The sequence below is a fragment of the Anser brachyrhynchus genome (assembly GCF_964034855.1).
Source record: "Anser brachyrhynchus genome assembly, chromosome: 2".
NCBI classification, from domain to species: Eukaryota; Metazoa; Chordata; class Aves; order Anseriformes; family Anatidae; genus Anser; species Anser brachyrhynchus.
In genome coordinates this window covers 81708104-81732811 of record NC_137695.1, presented here as the reverse complement: position 1 = coordinate 81732811, position 24708 = coordinate 81708104, and the positions used below count along the sequence as shown (strand labels likewise).

Below are 24708 nucleotides of genomic sequence, written 5' to 3'. Positions count from 1 at the left end.
AGGGCACTATATATCACCAAAACAGCTCACAAACTGGCTAGTCACATTATTTATTATGAGCCACACATGTGACAAATTATTTAACTCAGTGACTCCTAATAAGTCAAAGAGCAAGCAATTAGCTAACGCAGTATGAGGGCTGTTTGTGGCAATTTATAGATGCTCTCAAGCTGTCACAGCACTTCAAAGTACCATTAGGGGGGAACCTCTTAATGACTCACTTGAGATGACAAGCATTACACAGCACACATGGCAGCGGTGAATTTGGCAGCCTATTCTGTTACACGAGGCTTCCTCCCCTTCACCCAACAGCTGTTTACATGTTTGCAGTTTGCATTTCTCCTGCAAGTTGCACGTCGCTGGAAGTATGGAGAGCGAGGCCCTTGCATGGCTTTGCAACAGGGCAAGTGCAGTTCAAGGCTGCTCTGTGGGTAAGTGCTCTGGCCTACAAGAAGCTCGGAGAGCCGTGTGATTGTTAGCTGGCAGAGACACCACAGCTAAAATCTGCTGGTTGCATACACTACTGCTGCTCCCAGCTTACAACTGGAAATGAGCTCAGCCTCATATGAGGAAGCTGCAATCCTTTTCCGCTTTGCTTCCAGATTATTCTTTGTAACAGTTATTCTGATTATTCTTCATAGAAAACCAAACAATAAAATTATCACTTTGAATTCACTCAGGATCTGGGGAAGTTCAGGACCAGACGCAAGCTTTGGGGTTCTGACCAGCTTCTAGCACTCAGCCCCTGGCTTTCTGTAACAAATTACCGCAGCTGGGGGCTATTTGCATTTTCTTCTTTGCACCCCATTGAAAAGTAAATGTATTCCTGTCTCCTCGTGAGTCCGCTTCTACATTTCTAGTGACATTCGGTTAAACAACTTCCCAGCTGTACCAAATCTAGGTACCTCTGTCAATCATGGGCCAATGCAGAAGTGACGATCGCGTGGAGTAGAAGTGAAGACCGCCTAGGTGTTCCCATCCAAGTGAACACGGTGATGGTGTATGATCAGAGCAGGAACAAAACATAACGTGGTAGCATCAGGTTAAAAAACCTGGTGATGATTAGCAGAAACGTTATACTGGAGAGCGGGGAGGGTAGGAGAGGTGAAAGAGGGAACTCGGGGAAGGGATGATTAAACCATTACTTTGCAGAACTGCCAGGCGATAAAACTAAGGTCAAACAGACGAGGAGAGCAGTACCTCCTACTTAAGGACCAGCCATTATCCTCACGGCTGTACCTGCAGCTCTGAGGGCACCGAATAGCTCTGCCTGCTGAAAGACAGAATTGATCAATGGGAATGAATGGGTGACGCTGAGAAAACACAACATGCTGCCACAATCTGCCGTGACTGCACTATTTCAGGAGGGGAGAAGAGGGTGAAAAAGCAGATGTCAGACTCACAGTCAAAGGCAGTCACTCTGAGCTATCCAAGCAAAGGCTCCCCCACACCAGAAGACGCGTAACAGGAGCAATTAAACCTCTCACTGCCACACACATTCTTCTTTAAAACACAGCGAGTCTCTGACTGTGCTTCAGCATTCCTCAGCAGCCACAGCTGTATTTTAGCAACTCTGTTATTGCAGATAGCTTGAGGGGAAGGTACCTGCGCAGAGGAGTGCTAACCTCTGCCTTTAATTGCACGGTGACGTCATCCACGAGATTTAACTTGTGCTTTGACACAACATCAGACTTTCGATGGAAAAGCTTAATTTAGTGCACTGTGCTAAAGTGCTGGACTCCTCTTCGGTGTAAAATCAATACAAACCAAGTATAGAAGCGTAAAGAAACATTTCATCTGTAAGGAAAGGCCTCTGTTTCCAAGCCTGAATTTGCATATAGACATTGCTTTAAAACGTGGGAAATACGAGTTCGAAATTATTTTAAGGTGTGGAGTTTGAACGACATAAATACCTTTACAAATCGCTGTAGCATAACAATGTGTTTTCCTGAAGTGTTTTATAGGTACTTTCCAGTTACTTGGGAAATAAAAGGCAACACATTCAAGCCTCCATATAATAATACAGCAATCTTCCAGTAATATGTTTTTTGTTGTTGTTGTTGCTGGCTTTTTTTTTTTTCTTTGCCTATTTTCACTGTATTCCTTAACAACCTGATATTTCATCAATCTTTGGGCACCTTGTCCTTTTTTTTTCCTTCTTTTTTTTTTTTTTTTTCTTCTGGTATCACTTCATCTTTGTCAAGGTTTGCTTTTCTTCCCATGTGTTTATGCCATGCTGCTTAGCATTTCAGAAGCTACAAAGTGGAACTATCCGAACACTGTGCTGAAGATCATTTTACTGCATTAATGTAATAACTCATCAATCAAATTGTGGATGCCTATGAATGACTTATGCTGCTGTTCTAACTTATAAAAACAGCTATCCTCTGAAGGGAAAGGATTTCTAGACAAGCTAGGTTGGGGTCGGGGAAGGCTCCAGCTCACGTTAGGGAGAAGAATGGCTAAGTAGAAAAGAGAAGTGGTCAGGGAGTTTTTCTTAAAGTGGTACTTCTAAAACTAACCAGTTACAAGTTCAACCGTTTGACAAGAAGCCACCGATGGCAGGAAACAGACTTCATGTTCTGCAGCATAAACACAGAGCTGTGATTTTTGTTGCTCGCACTCTTTGGTGCTTTCCTTAGAGCTCTTCCTCCCAGTGATGTAAGACTGCAGAGGCTTCATAGCTTTCTTTTTTAAAAGAATTGAAAACAAAACCAAAGAAAAGTAAAGTCTCTCTAGTTTCAAGGGAAAGTTTAAAAGCAAAACTCAAGTATTCCCTGGAAGTTCAGAAAACCAAAAAGGCAAACAGCTTGATACTTACTCTTTTTAGGTTAAATAAATCATGAGCTTTTTTAATCTCTTCATTTTCAGGATCCACTTCACTTTATTTATTTATTTTAACACTGGGAAGGAATCCACCACGAATGTAACAGGTCATAATATCTTGGGTAACCTCATATTCCTTACAGGTACTTTTCATCAGGATAATTATTTCCAGTGAGACTCATAAAATTTAGTCATATTTTTAAACACCTTTTCTTGAATCATCATGACTGCTTTTTCCCAACATCCAATCTCATAGTAATCAAGGAAAACAAAACAGCCTTCTTTTGTGATCCTTGTCTGATCTGGGGGAAAAAAGGACTAATGGTACAATGGTGCCTATTCAGTAACAGCCAAAATATTATTTGAATACTACTCTCTAGTGCAGAAATCCTTCAGGCTCTCCTATTTTCTGACAAACAGCCACAACTTAGACAAATGCATAAAAAATGCATTTCAGAAGTGAGCAAAACTAATCTCTGAACTTTAATTTTGAGCTTACTTTGAAAGCAGAACTTAAAAATTATTCACAGAAAAGTGAGCTGAAGAAAGCAGGGCTTTGGGGGAAGGGCAGATGGCCGTGCCTTTGATGAAAGGAATGGTAATTTAAATAGATGATTACACTATTCTGAATTTACACTTTGTATTTTGCCACCTCTATTTTGCAGGTGTTTGATTGTGTCCACAGCTATTTATTAGAAACTGTAGGAGCCACTAACCAACTATTACCCTCTGAACTAAGATGTAATACATAGATTAAAAGCTGCCACAGAACAAGACTGTGGTTGCAAGGGGCAAGTTTTCAGAGATGATAGCCCAAACTGTAGGATTTACAGTTAGCAGCAGAAAACAATCGAAAATACACAAAATTGTTCCTTAAGTTCACTGGAGTCCTAGTCTTCTGAAATAAGCCTTAGCTACTCCAAACCACCAGTCAAGATATTATAAGGCCACAATTCCCAATGAGCAGATGAACAGGAATAGAATAAAGCCTTTCCCTTGTGATTAAGGTGTCCCTCCTTGCCAGTAGTCCGAGGAGAAGCACTGACTGTAGTCAGCAGGCTATTCCTCATGGTCCTGAAGAATAGCCTGTCTTCTGCCTTTCTCTCCATCCTATCAAAACCAGTTGTCTTTATCTGAATGCAATTAGATTTTCATTACTTGTATCTTACAATTCCTTTCTGACCATTTTTAAGTGACTTTCTTCCTTCCCCCACTCCACCTTCCTTTATTCAATTTCCTTTTGAACATTTTTTTAAAAAAAAGGTCAGTCCAGACTGTGAACATCTCATGCACCCATATCTGTTCCTTCCCAGCTGCATTATTCTGATCAAAGTGAGTCTTCATCTTTCAGTAACCCTTTAGCTATTTTGTTCGCTCCACATGTTCCTGAAGTGCAATGTCTTTATCTAATGCCTACTGATCTGCCTTACACTCTGCTGCTTTTCCTAGCCCGCCTGTCTCAAATTACTGGACTGGCACGTTCAGTGGATAACTATCATAGGAAGATGTTATGTGCATATATAACATGCATACCTTGAAGATCAGGGTAAGAAGACACAACAATTATTTGGAAAGCATTGTTAAATGATGTTAAGGACAGTATCTAGTCAAAGCATACCCCTGTGAGAGAATTCTGAGAACCTGAAAATCCTCAGGATGGTGTGAACAGCGTTTCTTCTGGCACTGCTGTGACAGAAAGCGATTCAGCAAACTGAAAGGGCAAAATATTAGTCACTCTGCTCAACACAGACAGTATTTAGACCAAACAAAGTCTCTGGTTAGCCACCTGGCTCATGTTTGAATGGGTCAGCTACCTTCTAGCTAGATGCATCATAGAGCTGTGTTCCCTGCTTTCTCCCATCAGATATGGCTGCCTTCTACCTCTACTGCCTTCTTCCAAATATTTCAGGACAGTCAGCCACAGAAAACATCAGCTTCCCTGCCTAAATGCTGTGCAGAAACCAGTCAGGTGACAAAACTACAGCAGTGAGATGTACAGGGGCTGAACAGGAGTTTGCTTCCTGCCTTACATGGCCCGGATAGGGCAGGGTCTGCATCTCTCTTGTGAGCACAACTCTTGCTGAAGGCAGCTGTCAGTCAACAGAAGGAAACCACGCTTACCAGGAGTTGGTGCTCAAATGAAATGCTATACACAGTAATCTCATGTTCAAACGGGCAGAGAATAGATGGCAGAGAACATTGCAAAAAGTCGCTGAAGAAACTTCCACAGGTTTTGAACATGGCTCAGCAGTCAGTGCACAGTCTGAATTTTGAGAATTACTGAGGTGAAGCATCCTAGCTACAGCAGTGACCCTCTGAAGTCATAACACACTGAAATCAGTGACAGAAACTTACAAACCTAACACAAACCCATATGCAATGCTTCTGTGGTGTTAGTTGGTTTTTTTTTCTTTTTTTTTTTTTTTCTTTAACAGTTCTGGGTATTATATAGACAGTCTTCATAAGAAATCCTGCCAGGTCAAACTGAAATCTGAGGATTCAGATTACACCATATGATCAAGGGCATCTGCTTTCATCTCAGGCACAGCAGGGACAAGGCAAGAGTCATCATTCACGATCTGAAAAGTGAATCAGCAGCTAGCGTGGCACAGTGAGCACTCTAGTGGGAATGGAGGCAGAACAGCATCAGCTCCCTTGGTTTTGCTTCTCTGCTCTCCTGCTTGCTTTTTTAATGAAAGACTCTGCAGTGTATACATGTATGTGTGTACACAAAAGCACACAAAGCATATTCCAGCTCTATACATGGAAGAAAGTGTAAGACAAAAAAAATAAAGAAATCAAATCAGCGTTGATTTATTTTAACTGTAACTTTAACTGTAAAAATCTCACAGAAATGCAAGATTGTTTGCAACGCCGTTAAATGGAAGAACTGCTTTAAAAAAAATTACTTGGGGACTTTATGGTCTGGCGGCACACTGTGCCCAGCTGCACAACTACTGGGCTAAGTCCTGAGTTACTCAATTTTCTTTTGAACAGTTTTTCATACCCTTACTTGTGTTTTAAAGTACGGAGGTCCACTGACAGGTGGAGAGCATAAACGTAGCAAACACCCCCAAATGTACCCCAACCAGAAGAAAGCAACTTCAGCTACTGACCAGTACACTATTGGAAAACAAATGTGAAAAATTTCCATTTGCCAGAAAATCACTGGATTCATTTTGCTACAATACGACACTCCTCTTTTAACACATGTATGCTGCTATTGCGTTGGCCCTTTGAAGGTTAATGGTAACCTTTTTGGTCTCACTGTGCATATTAAGGTATCACTCCCTGCACAGTGATCCAACAAATGGCTCCAACAAGGGCACGTGATATCTTTCAGGGGATGAGAGTTGTGACTTTCTTGCAGGATCTCTGCAGCAGCAGCAAGGAGTCTGAGACACCATTTGCGTGGGGATTCAATTCTTAACAAAGTAAAAAAGGAAATGGGTTATTTCAAGACCTTTCAAAAATAATTTCCATTGGGTTTCCAGTCCTGAAGACTTGTATACATTTAACCAGACCTCTGGGTTGACGTGGAATAACCACAGGAATGGCAGTTTTCCACCTGATGTCTGCAAGTGCAGCAATACAGGGCTACATTCTCAAATCTTCTTAAACAGTGGATTTACAGTTCTGCTTGTACACATGAAACCCAATTCCTTAAATTTTTTAAAGAAAAAGAGATTTAGGTTATTTTACTCTATCATGTCAACACTATTCAAACCTAGACATTCTATATTTATTTTTTTAAATGTATGTTACTTGTGTAAACACAGAACAGCCAATACCCCTTATAATGACTGATCAACACTAGCTGTATTTAAAAACTCACAATTAAAAGAAATCCACAAGAACTTGGGTTGGAATCCTTATGCTTCAGGGCATAAATGCAACTCTAAAAGAGTGAAAGATGAAGAAGTTTCCCCCATGACGCATTTATTCCACAACTGCCCGCTCCAAGTTTCTCGTCCTTTCTTGGTAGGCGCGATGAGCTGGCGGCCGTCAGAGACAGAACTGGACTGAACTACGGCTGGGCTGGTACAGCGTATCCTATATTTAAACGTACAGGAATTTGTCCCTTCAAACGTCTGGGTCAGACCTGCTGCACTCAGCAATGCAAAGGAACTTTTAATTTTGCTCTGTTCTTAAAGAGTGTCAGCACACACATGCAGGTCAGAAGGATTTGTACGACAATTTACAACAGTTTGCAGAGCAGATTAACTGGATTCTTTACTGCTGAAAGGATTATATAAAGATTAAAACATTCAAAGTAGGGAAAAGCATATAATACACGAGAGTAATTTACATTAAACCCATTATTAAGGAGTTGAATGCATTTAATTAAAAAAAAAAAAGAGAAAACCTGAGTCATGAAAAGAGAGATGATACCCCTTTAAATGAGGACAGCCTTCAAATAAAGCTGTGGTAGAAGTTATTTCTTCACCAAAGTGGCATTTTTGCCAACAAGACTCTTGGCAGCCTCCAAGGGTCGACACTAGCACAATTTACCAAATATGGTTGGGAATTTGAAAACATTGAAGATATTAGCATTTGTTCCTGAGTCTAACATAACACAGCCCAGCCTTGCCACCAGAGCCTATAACTATTAAGTGATAACTTAAGCACTGGAATGCAAATAATCCATTGGTTCACATTAGCGTCATTTCCATTTGTTGATGTCCCCTCCGAATCGTGGCAGTACCTTACTTGACTTCTGAGGGGCACAATCTACAGGAAATGTACTAAAAAAAAAGTTAACTTCTGAGACCAGAAGCCAGCAGTGGTTTACTTGCAAAGAAAGAAAAGGAAAAAAAGATGATACATTACACTACACTGTCCAGAGTTACTTGACCTCACACTGATTGCTGTTAAATTGCTTGAATTGAAGTTAGTCATTTACCTACTGGCAGCTACTCAAGATTTATCTTTACAGGCTGCAAGGTTTTATCATTCATCCATAAACTCCCCACCAAATGTTAACTTTCAAAATACTGACCTAACTGAGAAGTGTGGGGAAACTTTGCCGATGTCAACAAAAAACGAACATAACTGCATGATGAAAACATTAAATACTTAAATAATTTGGCACCTCTCCTCCGAGAAGTTAAAAGGATGCTCTGGATACCTAATGGGTAAAGTAGAACCAGCACAGTAATTTTTAAAGAACAGTCTGAGATCTGAAGTCATCTGACCTAGAAATGTCATGACGGGCATCTGTGTTGGAAAAATAATAAGGGTCTATAATTTATTAGAATACACCAGACAAAAATTAAATTATGGTGGAGATAAGCTTTATGCTACAGAGATAAGTGCAATTACTTCTCATTTTAAAGACAAAAAAGAAGAGTTACCCTGGGAAAAATGAAGTCCTCCCGCACGTTTAACTACACCTTTATCTAGCACATATATCAGCTTAATGTGTCCACACATCCCAGTAAAGAGCTACAATTTTTAATTTAAACCTGCATTCAAAAAGATATAAGAAACAGGAAGATTAAAAAAAAAAAAAAAAAAAAAGAAGAAGCTATAAACAAAACCCAAAACCTGGATTTCAACAAACTCTGTCGTTGACATCAGGATATTTTTAGGAAGTACATAAAAAAATAAATAAATACAAAAGACAAAGAAAGAATGTAAAAAATGACAGTGACCTTACAGAAAACCTGTTGTGCTTTCTTAAACACTGCTTTTTTATGGAGAGAGCAGCTGCAGGAGGACTCCAGCACTTTGCTGGACTGGATCCTAAAGCAATGCCGTAGAGACCATCAAATTATTCCCCTAATGCTCTTCACAACTGACTTTGTTCCTTTCTTACTGAGGCTGAACAGTGATGTAGGCAAGGGTAAAATCCAAGTAAAAAGAAAGACACAACTCCGAAGAAAGACCTATGCACCAGCGCAAACTCTCCATCCTAAAACCTGGCCAAATGAGGCACTAGCTGGAGGGGGAGCATTACAGACCAGTCCGTGGCAGACAACTGCAGCTGAACTAGCAAAGCTCAGCCCCAGTGCCTGAAGAGCCCGAAGATATTAATATCTTCATAGTTTGATATATTTCATGAGCCAGTGCTCCCTCCATACCCAGGTCGGACAAAACTCCACACCTGAAAGAGGTCTGAGCACATACTTCTCAGGCCCAACACAAAATATCCTCATAAATCAGCAAAATCCAGTTTTTCTAGCTATGTACCACACTGCTAGACCCAATTAATTATGCCACTCACCGGAGCACCAGAACCAAAGAAAGCTTAACAGCAAATCCCGAAGCCAACAATTAAGTCACCAGCTACATCAGCCCCTTCATTGCATGTTAGAAGCCCAGTGTCTGACTGGAACTTTCCTCTTATTTTTTAAATTTTATTTAAAAGCAGAAAGGTAAAGCAGCAAACATCAGCTCTGCATTTTCCAAAGCAGCCTATTACTCTAGGCACCTCAGCTCCTGAACGCTCAACTTCAAATACCATAAAGGAATTTGATTTCCTGAACTGAATGGTCCTCACTTTTTCAATAGGTAGACTGAGTCCACACACCAAAATGGAAGCGTTCAAGCTCTACAGCACTAGTCTCTTTGAAAATAAAAATAAATTGTAAAAGTTTGTTTAATTCATGTTCTCAATAGAGTCGAATAACTATATTCCATCTATGCCTTCATAAGACCACTGAAAGTCAGCATGCACGTTTCCGAGATGCAATCTGTTCCAAGCCCAGGAAAGGGATTTTCACAACTTCTATGGACAACCAGTGACTTAAAAAAAAAAAAAAAAGTCTGGATGTCTGTAGAGACAACAGAACTCTTCATGCCTCAACTATGTTGTTCCTGTAAGTCAGGAAGAGGTGCACTTTCCTGCTGTCTCTATGAGTATATGATTCACTTCTGACCATCAATAACAATAACCTCAGTGAATGAGACGTTCAATAGAAAACGAAAAAAAATGAAAAACACCCTGAAATTACAGTTACTGCATCTTCCTGAAAGCAGCATTTTATCTAATTTCAGTGGAGTTTCCAAACAAGCTGGGAATGCCTGCAAAGACTGGATTCATCCATATCAGATAGTTCTATCACATGGCACTATGCAGATAAAACAGTAACTGTCAGCATAGAATTATTTTTGCAATGTGAAGTCTAGATATTTCAAGAAGCATTAAAAATTATTAAAAAAATGAGTTGGGTACACATTCACATGAAAATAACATCTTGAAAAACAGAGATCACTGTAAAACTGGAATTTCAGAAAAAAAAATCTAATCATTCTCAGATTAAATCAATAGTTTCTTGGATCTAATAGGAGAAAAATGCTTCCATTCTGTCATACACTTCCAGCTTTGCTCAATTGAATCAAGAAGTACTTATTCAGGAGTCATTGCTACCTTTCTCTCCTTTCTCATCTCACCCCCAAATTCCTAGTATTTATTTTAATATGCAATCAACACATTCAACTAAAAAGCAGAGAACAACATTCCCATGGAAAAGGTAACTGCCTGATTTCTTAAGTGAGAGAGTAGACTTGAATGCTTCAGTAGTCTGTAAAATTTAGTTGTGACAGTCTGAACCGGGCTTTGATTTTAATAAATAATTACTAGCACAACATCCCTCTTTCTCTCTGGAATAAAAAAGTATATGAATTGGTTTCCCATCAAATATGCCAATTGGCTTTTTCATAGTTACCTTCTTAATCTATGTTAGCAATTGTATTTAAGAAAGTTTGCTTAATGCTTAAGAAATTAAATCAAATGATCACGTACATTCTGTATACAGACTTGTAAATTGCTTTTCTCATTTCTTTTTGGCTCCACTCACTATCCAAAACGTTTCTAGAATAACATAACCATATATCATAGATAACAAAAAAGGGTATGTGTGCCTAAGGAGAGGGGAAAAAAAAAAGTATAGCACTGCTTTGAAGTCAGTGTTTTGACGTTTTCTAAGGAAGATAGGAAAGGGCATTTGTCCACAAAATTCAGTGATTCTTGCATTTCCTCTTCCCCCATTTTCCCATCACATATCACAGCTAACTTTGAAGAAAGAAGGCAAATGGGAAAACAGATATGAACCTCAACAACTGGAATAGAAAACCCAAACTCTCTTTCATTGTGGTGTGCTTAAACAGAAAAAAAGTCCAGAGCTTTATGCACTTTTAAAATGCAGGTCTTGAAGAGAGAGAGGGGGAGAGAGAGAGAGAAAGAAAGAAAAAGAAAGAAAGAAAGAAAAAAGAAAGAAAGAAAGAAAGAAAGAAAGAAAGAAAGAAAGAAAGAAAGAAAGAAAAAGAAAGAAAGAGAAAGAAAGAAAGAAAGAAAGAAAGAAAGAAAGAAAGAAAGAAAGAAAGAAAGAAAGAAAGAAAGAAAGAAAGAAAGAAAGAAAGAAAGAAAAGAAAGGAGGCATTTCAGCAGTATTCTGTATAGAATTTCTCAAATATGTATATTCATTCAGCACCTTTTGGCACAAGCAGTTTTAAGGACCTGCAATCAAAACTACAAGGCATTCAAGAGCAAAAGCATTATGAGTATTTTTTTATTAACAAAACTAAGACAGCATTCAAAAGCAAACAAGGCTATGGCAAAGTATATAAAGCCAAGAACATGTAATTCTTAAATAAAATTTATAGCTATACCTTTGCTCTAAACATTTTTTTCAGAAAAAAAAACAGTTCAGAAGCCTCCTTTTACAGCTAGATTTTAAAATTTTCATAACTGAACATGATTTTATCCTATCCTCACACTGTCTCTTTCAGAATAACGTTTTGCAGTGTGTAGCTACCTATCTTGAATTTAAAAAAAAAGAAAAGAAAAAAAGGGAAAAAAAACCAAAACCCATAATGGTTTGTTTCTGCATCAAAACATCACTAATATTCAATGAAACATTACACAATGTGTCTTATACTGAGACAAGTTCACTGGAGATCCCATTTCAGAAGCATCACAGGTGAAGCAGCCTCCTCGTTTCCTTTGGCCATGTGAACATGAGGAAGAAAAGCTGCTGAGAGAAAAAAGCCAAAAATCGAGCTGGCAAGACCCATGACAAGCAGCTGAAAGAGGGACCTTGGGACAACAATGTCGTCATCAGTGTCCAACTTTTTTCTTCTTTAAAAAAAGAAAAAAAGCAAAGCAACCAGCAAACCCGCTCTCACATTCCTTCCCCATGATGAATAGCTGTTTCCAGAGGTCCCCTCCCACTCCTCCCTCAGCATCTACACAGCAGCCTTATTCCACGTTTGCCATTTTCTACTTTTTCACGTTGGATTTTCTTACCCTCCTCTCTTTGCACTCCCTCCCATTTCCCACATCCAGTTAAATGCCTCATGATGTTCACGCTGCTCAGCCTGGCTGTGTAAAAGTGCAAACCCCTTCCAGACAGGGCTTGCCACAATCTCCTTGAGGAGTACCTGCTGGACTGGGGCTCTGATCTTGGTCTGGGCAGCCCATAAAATAAACAATCTATTTCGTGATCTAAAGCATTTGCACAATCAGTAATTGCTTCCCACACGCAGTCATACTTCAGTAGTAGGTAGCTTGCACCGAGAGCCTGGTGAGTGATGAGGAGATCTCTACAACTTCTGGGGACACAATGGGATGATGAGCACTTCTGAAAACCTGTCCACAGTGCTTCTCCCTCCCTGAAAAAGTGCAGACTATCTGCAAGTAATTTTAAAGACGTCAGTTCCCACAGAGGAGCTGCGTGGGTCAGCTTCACAAAGATGACACCGAAGTTAACAACCAGCATGAGTCAGCTGCTCCAGAGTGTCAGTTGCCCCAGCACTTTTGCAACTAAGTAGTAGATGTCCATATAACCGAGATTACATGGAAAACAACTCTGTGATCACTGTAGTAGACGTTTTTGCAAAATCACATTTCTTCACTGTATGGGGAAATGATCAAAATCCTTCAAACTATAATAAAAATAAAAATCCACACAACACAACAGCTAGAGGCTCTTCTCCCCAGGTGCTATAACCAGTGTAAGTATTGTTTGCCTACATAATAGTTCCATACATAATTCCAAGGAAATAAAACTCCAGAAATATTTAAGATTGTCTTGCTGTAGCATATCATACATTCCCAGGTTAATTTGTTAAAACCTAAACATGGTGGACAAGGAATTTTATTTTTTGCCCTGCTTTATTTTAGAAATAGCAATTTAAGCCACCGCCATCATCCTTTACCATGAAGTTCTATACTTCTAAAAAGTCTTTTTATTTTTTTTTTTGATTGAGAAAAAAAAGTTAAGCATGTGCTTAATGTTAGGCAAAGGTATAAATTCATTTCACTGGTATTGTTCATCTACTTAATACTACCAGGTGGTCATATTTTTAATCCCCTCCCTCCCCATATATAGATACCAACACGTAATTGTTATGACCCTGAACTTCAGTTTGTGCAGCCAGGACCTCCTAAAATGATGGTATCCAAGATTTGAGAGGGAACTTAAGCTTTAGAAGACAGAGAAGGACAAAAATATGTATGTGGTAAAGGTAGTGATGCATGCAGACATACATTTGAAGCTGTTAGTTAAACCATCATTAGCAGGCATTTCCCTTCCTTTAGAAATCAAATAACAGTTCCTACCTAAAAATATCCAATGGACCAGATTTTCCTTTCAGAACTTTCTAATCCCACCAAGATTTGCAAAGTGTCGGTGAAAAAATTCCACACCTAAAAACCTACGAATGCATCTGAGGATGCTTGTATGGAAAGCTGTGCTTTTCTCCCCCTCCCTCCTGACGGCTTCCTTTTTGACTTCCCTGAGACTCAAAAGATGTATGCCTCTCCTTACCTCCGCTAAGTTGTTTGTAAACGAGTTACTTACAACTAATAACAGATCTGAAAAGACCATTTTTTTTTTAAAGGATTCTACTAGATCTATCAGGAAAGAACCCCTTGGTCTTAAATACAGAGATGGTCTGTGGGTCGAAGTGTTTCACGGGCAAGTAAGTCTTCCATTCTGCCCCCTAATTATGATGATCTATACACAGGATCAAAAAGTATTTACATAATCACAGTGTATACGCATACTTTTCTTCTTAGCTGCAAGACCAGACTTTCTGCGTATTGCCTATTTTGGAATTCTAGGTTTGCCAAAGGGTTTCATTAACATGTCTGTCTCTAGAAACTGCAAGACATGCTAAGGTTTTCTGTAAAAGCGCAACAATAAATCCACGCTTAATCAACCCTTTGTTGAGCTGCACACACATGGACACCGTAAAATACAGCTCAAATCTAATGGCAGGACCTCTGCTCACAGCTTCGAGTTCAACGGTGTTTAAGAAATGGAAGTGTTACTATTTTTTCCCCTTAGCCATGTAAATATGAACATCTGATGCCCTGGACTTCTCTGATTAGACATGCATTCTCACCACACAGCTGCAAACCTTTTTTCCCTTCCTGCTATTGCTCCCAGATAAAACCAAGCTATTTTGCCTCCATACTAAACTCAATCCTGGTCTTCACTGCCAGTTCACCTCCAGCTGCCTGTACAGAGTTTCACACTAAGCCCCTTGTTTATATCAGTGCTGCAATTAAGCCCAGGCCAAGAAGAGAAGTCCCTCAGAGGGTAGCAGAAGTGCAAGGCTACGAATTGATTTTCAACTTCTGCTCCCTCACCCCTATACATCCTTTTGCCCTACGAAAAAATCCCCAAGCAGACATCCTTACACCCCACCTTTCTTTGCATGTGTTTTTTGTTGTTTTGTTTTCTTTTGCTTTCAGTGGCCATTTTGGGACATTTTTCACAAGTTGAATCCCCTTTCCAAATTGGCCAGTGAAAAGTTTCAGCCATGCTGAAATCATTTCCAGGGCTAAATTGGGAAACCTGAGGCAGCTGGGCAATCTTACAGCTGGCTGAACTGTGGCTTGCAATAAAAGGCAGTGTGAATAAGGTATATTGAAGCTAAATTGGATTCGTGTGAAGGGCCGTTTATTCTGAAGGGGGGCGTGGGGGGAGGAATTAATGAACAGAAATTAAATTAGCTCAACCACGCTTTTAAAAATATACTGAAAAATACCTGACCTGCTCTGAACCTTTTAACAAAGCAGGAACTTTGGGCTAGCAGGACCAGCTCAGCTCAGTTTCATTTCCCTGCCAAAGGTACAGATTTCAGAGGATGCTCACGAGTACTCGACCCGATAAGAAAACCAGGCTGACAATGGATGGGGCAGACCTTATTTCTGTAACCTGAAGGCAATGCAGCACAAAGGCTCTGCTATGGGAAATCTAGTGTAAACTAATACGCAGTCCAAATACAGAGGTCATTGTGCCTGATGAAAATATTTAATTAACTAATCAGCAGATACCTAGAGAAAAAGCATACATGCCCTTTCATCCTAGTTGCCAAAATTCTCTTCACTGAAATAAAAAGAAATCACAGTGTAGCCTGTTTTGGAAAGACTACTGATTAACCTTGTAAATATTAATATCATAATTATTTAGAATAATATTTTACTCACACTCTCTAATCTAGGACCTGTTCCAATGAAAGAAATGCTATATGACTATATGAAGGACCTTCAAGTGGCTGAATGCAGAAGTGGAAGCTAAAATTACCTTGAAAGGATTTGTTTTCTTTTTTTTGTTTTGCACCCCCCCCCCCCCCCCCCCTTTTTTCTTTCTTACAGCACAATGAAATAGTCAAATTGCATGCTTCTGAAGAGCTGGAGCCACTACACCGATATAGATAAATCCACAACAAAAGCCACTTGGTTGTCACAAAGTTTCCCTCGGGACCACAACCAATACTGTATTTCTTGTATCTACTACAAGAGCAAGTACTTTTTCTGAAGTCTTACAGACTACTATGTACAACCAGAATAACAATACTGAGAAATACCTTTAATAATACCTACTGATGTGACAATGTACAGCTAAACTACAGTTCTTATTGAACTTGGCTTTATAGCTATATAGCTGTGAGGCGTCCAGACTGCGCTCATGTTACAGGTGTAAAAACCAAGAAAGATGATTCAAGGAAACCTTGCTCGTCCATTTCTGACACCTTATCTGCACAGCACTGCCTTTGGTGCCCACGGCATCTCAAAAATACAAAACCTTTACTGAAAAACATGCTCAGGGGCCAGATATACCTAGTCACGTTTGTTGAGGAAAACTTCCAGAGATACCGGTATTTTGTGCCATTTTTTCCCAAGTGTGAGAGTTTTTCAGGGTGGGGTGATGGTTTGCCTGTTTCTGCTCTCTTCTTGCCAAGAGGTGCCACCTTCCCCCCGCCACCTCCTTCCAGCTATGAGTCATATTATTATGAGCTCGATGATGGGAGAAATCAGATTTTCCATCACTCCACTGTAATCTTGACCTTGGTATTATTCATCATTCTCCCAGCCCCAATTCTAGCCACAGGAGAGTCAGTTCCTCCAAAGCCAGTCACAACAGAGGTACCTACAGTACATCTGAAAATAACAATATACTTTCTGTGCCTGTGTAGTGACATCTTTCCGGCTATACCAGCTGAAGATTTGCTAGGGGCACAGGGAATTGAGGGAGTTGCAGGCATCCTGAGTCCCATCAGCAGCCAGCCAGCCTCTCTGCATATGATCACATCAGGTCTTAAAATGTTTAAAGGAATGTATACTTCACAGATGTTACGATTCCAGGTTTCAGTCTGCAAAAATCTAATCAAATAAATTGGCTCGTACTTCATGTGTAAAACACACTGTAAATAAGAATGTGTAAAACTTGAAATATCTTAATTTCATTGCCTCTTAGTTAGAGATGTGTTCTTTGTACACGAAATTACTGCTTGGGTTTTAACGGTGGATAGGAAGGAAAAAGAAGATGGTTTCTAAGGGACTTGGATACTAACTTGTATTTATTCTATTGACTGGCTCCTACAGGCTCTATTACCCAGCTCTTGCAGGCAACAAATACTTCTAAACGTTACCTTCTTCCCTGCCTCAAATTCAATTTCAGTGTTTTCATTCAAATTTCCTAGAACAATGGAGAATTCCTGGCAGGCATTGGCGTATCTGAGGATGCCCTGATGTAATATCTTGTATAGCTGGTACCCCCTCTGTCTAGGAGGATGCTGAGATAGGCAGGCAGTTTACTTTGCCTCCTGAAGGCCGCAGATCCTGATCCTGAGATGAGAAGGAAGCAGATCAGGACAAAGCTTGGGGCCCCATTCAGCTCACCATCATGATCCAGAATTTGTGGCTGGAGTCCTAAGAGAATCCCTACCCACTTCAAATACACCCCAACGTGGAGAGCCCAAAGGGACCCACTGCACATTTCTTTCAATTAGGCTTTCAGCATACATTATGTGTTGTGGGCGCTGCGGGACTGAAATCAGTTGAGCTGTTTTGCAGGGCTGTATAAATTAGCATTGGGAGCTTGTGCTAACCACAGCTGAAGTTCCTCAATGTTTTCATGTTGTGAATTTCAATTTTCCTTCCCCTGAGTAAATTGCAGCTAAAAGAAATGGAGTTCATAATATCCTGAGCCAAAAGCAAAATTTTCCAAAACTGCAACAAACGTATGCTTGGCCCTCAGCAATGTGTACCACCAGCATGCGTGCCATGGCCCAAAGAGCACTGCACAAATGTTCAGCTTGGCCTGCCCCTATGGTTTTTTGGAAAGGGCCATGCTACTTTCCAAGGGAGCTGCTTAGCTTTTATCCAGTGAGGAACCCCTATCTGGTTGCTCATTGACAGACTAGCTACCAGGCCTTCTGTGCCAACAGTAAATTGGTATTTAACTTAAGCTACTTTTATCAGATTATAAAAAATGACCACATGACAAGCATATACGGGGGTCATCTTCCACAGTGTTGCATACCTGGCAGAAAAACTGCTAAGCTGACCTGAAAACAGAAAAAAGGAAGCCTGCCAGCATCACAGAGACCCTTGAGCAGCATCAATGTCCTCACCAGCTCCTGGAAGAGGCATGGTGCCTGGCCGGGAGGGAGGTGCACACAAGCCATGCCTGATTTCCTCTATCATCTTGCTACCGGAATGAGCCCTGAAGGGCTCAAGCAGCTTGCGGCGTGATGGTGGTGCAGTCCTTAGCCAGCCCAAAGGTACTGCTGCCAAGAATAGAATGATGCTTGTGCCACCTCCTGAAAAAAACTGAGCAAATTCTGGGCACGGCAGAGGATCTTGACTGTATATTGAACAATAAGTACTTGTAATAATAATAAACATGGTGGAAAACTGCACTGCACATTGCAAACGTAATACAAACACAAATCAAATTCAGTATAAAACCTTATGCCTGTGCTCAGACGTTGCATATCAAAAAATGACCCGGGGATTTTTTTTTCCCCTGTTTTAAATGTTAGGTTAAAAAAAAAATCAAGAAAACATTCTCTTGTAATGGAAATACCAAGAGACCCCTAATTATAATGACACGAACAGGCAGCACTGTGTAAAATTTCTGAAACACGTTTAAAAAGCCCAGTTACTAAGTCTAAACAAAGTTAACAGATCTGCTTGTGTATTTTTCTAATCCCTACATTTCATTATTTCACCCATTATGATTTTCGTTATTAATTCTCTATTCTGAAAGAGATTTTTTAAAAATAAAATGCAATTATAATCAAATGAAAGCATTGACATGTTCTTTCCTTTTCCAACTCAGTTACCTTCCTTAAACTGTTGCAAAATTTCTATTTGTAAAAACATTATTACAAGGAAGGGACTCCTCACCACCCACTCAGCTCCCAGAAGCCAAGAAAACTCAAAGACATTGTTTTTCTAATTTTACACTGATACTCTTTGGCCCTAAAAAAATGTTCCAAGTCTAGTGTGCATTTTAAAGGGATTTATGAAGAATTAGCTCAAGAGATGCCAAGAGTAAACTTCAAGCTTATATTAATTTTTTAAAACACAGCATATAAGACAAATAATTCACTAACTATATTTTTCCTCCAACTTTCATGTTGAAAGTACTATGTCTTTTCTTTAGGACAGAAACATTCTGAGAGTGCAGAGTAACCTCATTTCTACAAATATTAATACATATCATCCATACTATGGAATTCTAATGTTAGAATTATGAACAATCAACCAAAAGACCTTTTTCAACTAGATCTGAAGTAGGAATGTGCTGGTGTTTTTTACTACTTCTCCCCTCTAGCTAATGATGAATTAGTATATTAAAAATGTATATTCTAACTTCAAAGAAAAGTTAGGTTGTTAGAAAATGCAGGCGTTCAGAATTAAGTTTGAAAAGATTTGACCTTTTGCACACAAAAACTAACACCTACATGAATGAAGTACTGTAGTAAGTGATGATATATGATGGATCATTTAAAATGTGTGTATGGAACCATGCACATTTTTTAAGGCAGGGGCAGATGGTGGTTACAGCAGATCCAACATTTTCCAATTACTTTGTTTTTTCAAAATATATCCAGCCCATAAAAACATTAGTAGAATCCTTGTACTTTCATGGAAGTAATACTTTTCAAATATAAAAACTGTAAATTACATTTAAGTTCAAATTTAAGTTCAAAAAATACCTTCAGACAATCCCCTTCTCCCATTCCTTCCCTTTCACAGTTTAATCTGTTTCAACGGAAGAGAAAATTATGAGGTGCCAGACTCAGCTTTCTTAACTAGAAATTTACCCCGTCTTCTTCAACAGGAGATAAAAACTAACTACAAAGATCTGATCCAGCCTGAACTGCTTTGAAGATGGGCTGGTTGATGCAGGAGTTTGATTTTGTCCAAACTTCAACAAAAAAGGAAGTAACTTGAGATTGAGGATACATGAAATCTTCTACCTGGATGAAGAGATTAAATGAAAATGGGGAAAATAAACACAACACTATTAATATTTTAATCTAATAAAATCAATATTCCTTCCAGTCTGTATTCTGTTAGATAAAACACTAGGACGAGATTTCAGCAAAAACATACATTGGGTTGACAATGGAGCACAAATATTTTCAAAACAAAATTGAGTATGTTGGAATTGGACCTCAGTGTGAAGGGAAACAAAAGTTCACAAACACAGTTCCCTTCCAAGTTAGGCTGTAAACCAGGAACACATGGAGAGAAGAAAAGGCTATTTGTATCGTTCCAGGAAACTGGACCAAGGATTATTCCATAATTGCATTACGCAAATACAGTACAACATCTTACATAGTGAAAAGTTCAGAGGCATCACAGGCCAGGTGATTGAACACGATATGCTAAAGTCCTTTAAGTTGTTAATTCCTTAATCACACCACAGTTACAAGCATTTGACAGCAGTATCATGTTCTATAGCAATCAAATTGGGGAATAGTCTTCTTAGAGATTTTCAAATACATTCATTTTAAGTTAAGCGAAAGAAAGGGAAAGTTATGTTGAAGATGCTTATGAATTGATGAGTTCTACACAGCAAAGTTCTGAAGCAAAGATAAAAATAGTCTCCAAAAACTGTTACTGAGCTGATGGAGCCGAGACTCATGTTATTTCTAGGTGAGTGTGATTTACTAAACCAAACAACTTCCACAATATAGGCATTACTTACGCCTTCCAAAGATCACATTCTTACTATCCTTACTGACAAGATGACTCAGGTAATGCCTTTCAGTAGGTTTTCAAGTCAACAGGAACTGCTGGGCAAGATGTCATTGAGACCCTGAAGAGAGACTGAAGAGAATTTATTTCTTCTTCCAGCACTGCAAAATGCTTCCTTGGTGAACAAAGTCAATAATGCATCTCCTGAGGAGTCTGGCCTGCATACACACAGGACAAGATCTGCTATCATACCTTTCACACAAACCTAACTGCCTCCAAGCTGAAGGGATGAAATACTGTACTACTGTAATTAATCCGATTAAGTGATGCAGCTCTCTAGAGTAGAAACAGCTTGATCCAAAGCTCCAGTTGCTTTCAGAGACCCACCATTAAGATCAATCCGCTTGCACTGTACATGGTGCTTCCCTGTCTCTCTGCTCTCAGCCTGTCTCAGGGAAACATGGTCCAGACTAATAAACTTCTTATCACCCAAAAAGCATAGGAAAAATGTCCACCCATAACTTAATGGTTCTGTGTCCGTGGAATTACACCTTACCCTAGAGAGCTACCCAGCCATTATAAATTAGCATAATACTGCTCTTTTGATTGGGATCTGCTGACTTGCATCAGATGAATAGTTGATTCTCTAAGGAAGGGAGGAAACATTTTTTTCAAGTACTGCCCAGGAAAAATCACCCGGCACCCCTGACAGCCAGGATGCACTCCTTGTGCTATTCATCTGGGCCCAGATTCGGGAGTACCAAGATTCAGCTTTATTTCCCCCACTAGAAAACTGTCTTCTTATCTTCTGTACCACTTGTCTCTCTTTGGTTCCACAAGTATAAAACAAAGACCATCACTGGCTGGATCCCAGAGGGCTCCCAGCAGGAAGGACGGTGACTGGGAGAGGGCCTCCTTTACAGGGAGAGCAAAGAAGAGGAGAAGAGGGGGGTCTTAGAAGAACTGACAGGGATGTTAGGGACCACCCAGGAGATAAAGAAAACATGAGTTGAAGGGAAAGCTGGGGAAGCTCCTGAGCCTGTACAGTAGCTAATTGTTAAATTTTAACCACTTAGCCTTTTAAATCTTTTTTTTTTTTTCCTTACACACACACACAGCAAAGGCATAGTTCACATTCAGAAGTAACAGCTTGCAAAGACATTTAAAACTAAAGCAGGTTTTTAAATTTAGCACAGCCTTCTCAGTGTTTTCTAATCCTGGCTCAAAGGCTGAACTTTGTTAAAATTTCTTACAAACAAAAATGTTAAGAAGTTCCCAGACTTTGATGGGCTTTGCTAAATTTAAACCCATGGCAAAATTTTTATAGGAAATTATAGACTGAAAACGATACAGTTGTAAAGAAGGACCACAGCGGTGCTTCTTGTACATGCTTCCCTGTCACAAAGCTCTGCAGTATTGGTGTCACAACACCTAGGTCCCTGCTCAAACACTAAGTGTCTCTCCTCCAGTGCTCTCTGGTCCAGGCTTTCCCCGGCACAGTTACATATTCCCAAACATGTACAGCAGCCTCTGTAAGAGGCGAGTTGGCCAGCCAGCTGCCTGAAAGCCACCTATTGTTTCCAGAGGCGAGTTGCACTGCAGCCACGCAAGGAGCACAGGCTCCACATCTCCAGGGGGAACGCTTGCATGGGGCTTATTCTCCACTGCCCAATATTCTGGGGCACAGAAACACTGTAATTTGGTGTTAACTAGGTAAACTCCCCACTTTAATTAAAAAGAAACTCCAGACTCTTCCCGTTCTAACTCCAATTACATTTTATTATGATTTAACTGAAATAAATTTACTCTGATGGTGGTTCTTTCCCTTTTCTGCACAAGTGCTCCCCAGGAAGTCTCCTCTTCACCCTTCTTGCACCTGTTAAGAGCTCGCTCTACCCATAGTTCCAATTCTATCCAGCCCTGGACACTCAGACCTTGTCTTAGCTGTGTTGTAGGTTTACCTTGGCCCAGGGCTGTCACCTGCTGTCCTGGCTAGCTCACTGGTTCTGCTGGAAGGTCTCCAGCACTGCCTCCAGCCCTCCTATTGCTCATGAACGGATGGACCCCAGATTAGATTCATCACCTCACCTTGGCTGGGGCTGTTGATGGGACCCTGTTACTCACACCTAGTTCTATCCATCCAGCTCAGATGCTGCAGGACTGTGCCCTGGCTGGTGAGGGCACGGCCTGGGTGCCTGGGTCACCCAGCTCCTCCGCCTCACAGAGCAGCCCCACTTCTGCTTTGCCCTGATGCCAGCAACCATTGTAATGTGACAGGGACCTTCTCTTCAGCACTCTCCAGCACCCGAGAAGAGGCCAGTTAAAAGTCTTTCCTGGACATATGGTCTTGTAACACCTCTAATTAGTGGCAATAGTAGGAGCAACAGCAGTGAAATGCATGAAGAGTCTGCCATCTAAAACAGGGTAAACACGCAGAAGATATGAAGTGACATTCATCTAGGAGCATGGAAGAAACCAGAATTAAAAATAAGGAAATGTTATTGAAAGTAGGATATGAAGAAGACAGTGTTGGGGAAGTCTGATGGAGGAAATGGAGAACATCTCACTATCAAGACTGTGTAGAAAACAAAGAGACTGCCAAAAGTCTGAGACACAAGGAGGGAGCTTACAGGTGGCTACAATAATTTTGAAGTGCTCCTTTGGAGACAGGGCCATGTGTGAGGCAACCTAACACAAGCTGCCTTTTGGTGAGCTAAGGGGCTGGCAGTAGCCTAGCGGTTGCACCGTTCACCTCCCACCTCACTGCACGCCGGGGTCGCAGGTTTGAGCTACGTCCTGGGATGCTTTGTGGGCTTCTTTTAGGACCAGGGACGTGATCGTCTCCCTGTACTCTGCTCTGGTGAGGCCACACCTCGAGTACTTTGTTCAGTTTTGGGCCCCTCACTAGAAGAAGGACATCAAGGCCCTGAAGTGTGTCCAGAGAAGGACTACAAAGCTGGTGAAGGGCCTGGAACACAAGTCCTGTGAGGAGCGGCTGAGGGAACTGGGGTTGTTTAGTCTGGAGAAGAGGAGGCTCAGGGGAGACCTTATTGCTCTCTACAGCTACCTGAAAGGAAGGTGTGGGGAGCTGGGGGTCAGCCTCTTCTCACAGGTAACTAAGGATAGGGCTAGAGGGAATGGCCTCAAGTTGTGCCAGGGGAGGTTCAGGTTGGAAACTAGGAGACATTTCTTCTCAGAAAGCAGAAAGAGTGCTTAGGCATTGGAACGGATTACTCTGGGAATTGGTGGAGTCACCGTCCCTGGGGGTGTTCAAGGAAAGGTTGGATGTGGTGCTTAGGGAAATGGGTTACTGGGTGACATTGGTGGTAGGGGGATGGTTGGACCAGATGATTTTGGAGGTCTTTTCCAACCTTAATGATTCTATGACTGTATGAGTGTCACAAGTTTCTGAAACACCCTGACTCTCAAGAGGAAAGTATCAGGATCACAGGCTTTCCCCTCATTGCATAGGAGAACAGACTGCTGAAGAGCAAAGCCTATTACTTCCTAGCTGTCTGACATACACGCTATAGCCAGGACTTGTCACAAACCACTTTGCCAAGCTGGCACAAATGTACATCTACCATGTGCAACAAGGACACACCACAGAGACAGCAGGACTTTGAGACCTCGCACTGAATGACTCTCACAGCCCAGCTTCCATCAGTCTTCCTTGGGTCCTTAACTAAGTACTGCGTACTCTTGGCTCACATTTTACAGAAATAAGGCCTTTATCTACCACTCTCCTCCAGCTCCTTACTTCCTCCTTTTCTGCCAGCTTTGTAAAATGGTGGCTCTCATTTATTCTGGATGGAGGAGAGATGTGTCAGGTTATCATGTCTCAAACAGGATACCACTGAGTTGTTAGTGACTTACAGATTGGTCTTGCTGAAAAGCTATATGTAGATACATATGAATACATAAGCATATACATAGGAACATCCCATGCATAGGAATATCTAGAGTATCACAGCTGACTGCCATATACACAGTGGCCCAGACTGAACAGGCCAGGACAGCCCTGTAAATCACTCCCACCATCCCAGAACCACTCATTCAGTTTTAGGAAATTTTAACACCACATCTCATCAGAGCATGTATGCATACTCATGACTTACATACAATAAAATCAAAGAAACTGAAAACAGTTAGGACAATTATTATTGAATGAATCTTATTCAAGGAAAGCATTTCATTTTGATCTAAACAGATACTGTTATTTCGAAAATTTCTTTTTGCAAAAACTCATAATTCTGTGCCTGTAAAAGAAAGTGAGGGAACCCATACACGAGGTGTCAAAACCAAGCTGCAGCACTCTCAGTGCTTGCCACTTTTTAAAAAAGAGTTAATCTGTGCACACTGTTAATTTAACTATTGAAAAAAGGTTCTACGAAGGCAGTAAGGCTAGCAAGACGTCATTTAAAGGTATT

At 40.5% G+C, this 24708-nt stretch overlaps 1 protein-coding gene and 1 long non-coding RNA gene across 4 annotated transcripts in view; both read right to left on the bottom strand.

Annotated features, from left to right (window-relative positions):
- GMDS (GDP-mannose 4,6-dehydratase) overlaps positions 1-24708 on the bottom strand; it is a 409857-nt gene that overhangs the window by 185367 nt on the left and 199782 nt on the right. The window lies entirely within an intron of this gene.
- The window catches only part of LOC308189350, a 117512-nt gene that overhangs the window by 78360 nt on the left and 14444 nt on the right, over positions 1-24708 (bottom strand). The window contains exon 1 of the long non-coding RNA XR_013946313.1: positions 1-24708. This exon is cut by the window's left edge and continues 16809 nt beyond it; it is cut by the window's right edge and continues 14444 nt beyond it. This is a non-coding gene — a long non-coding RNA (uncharacterized lncRNA).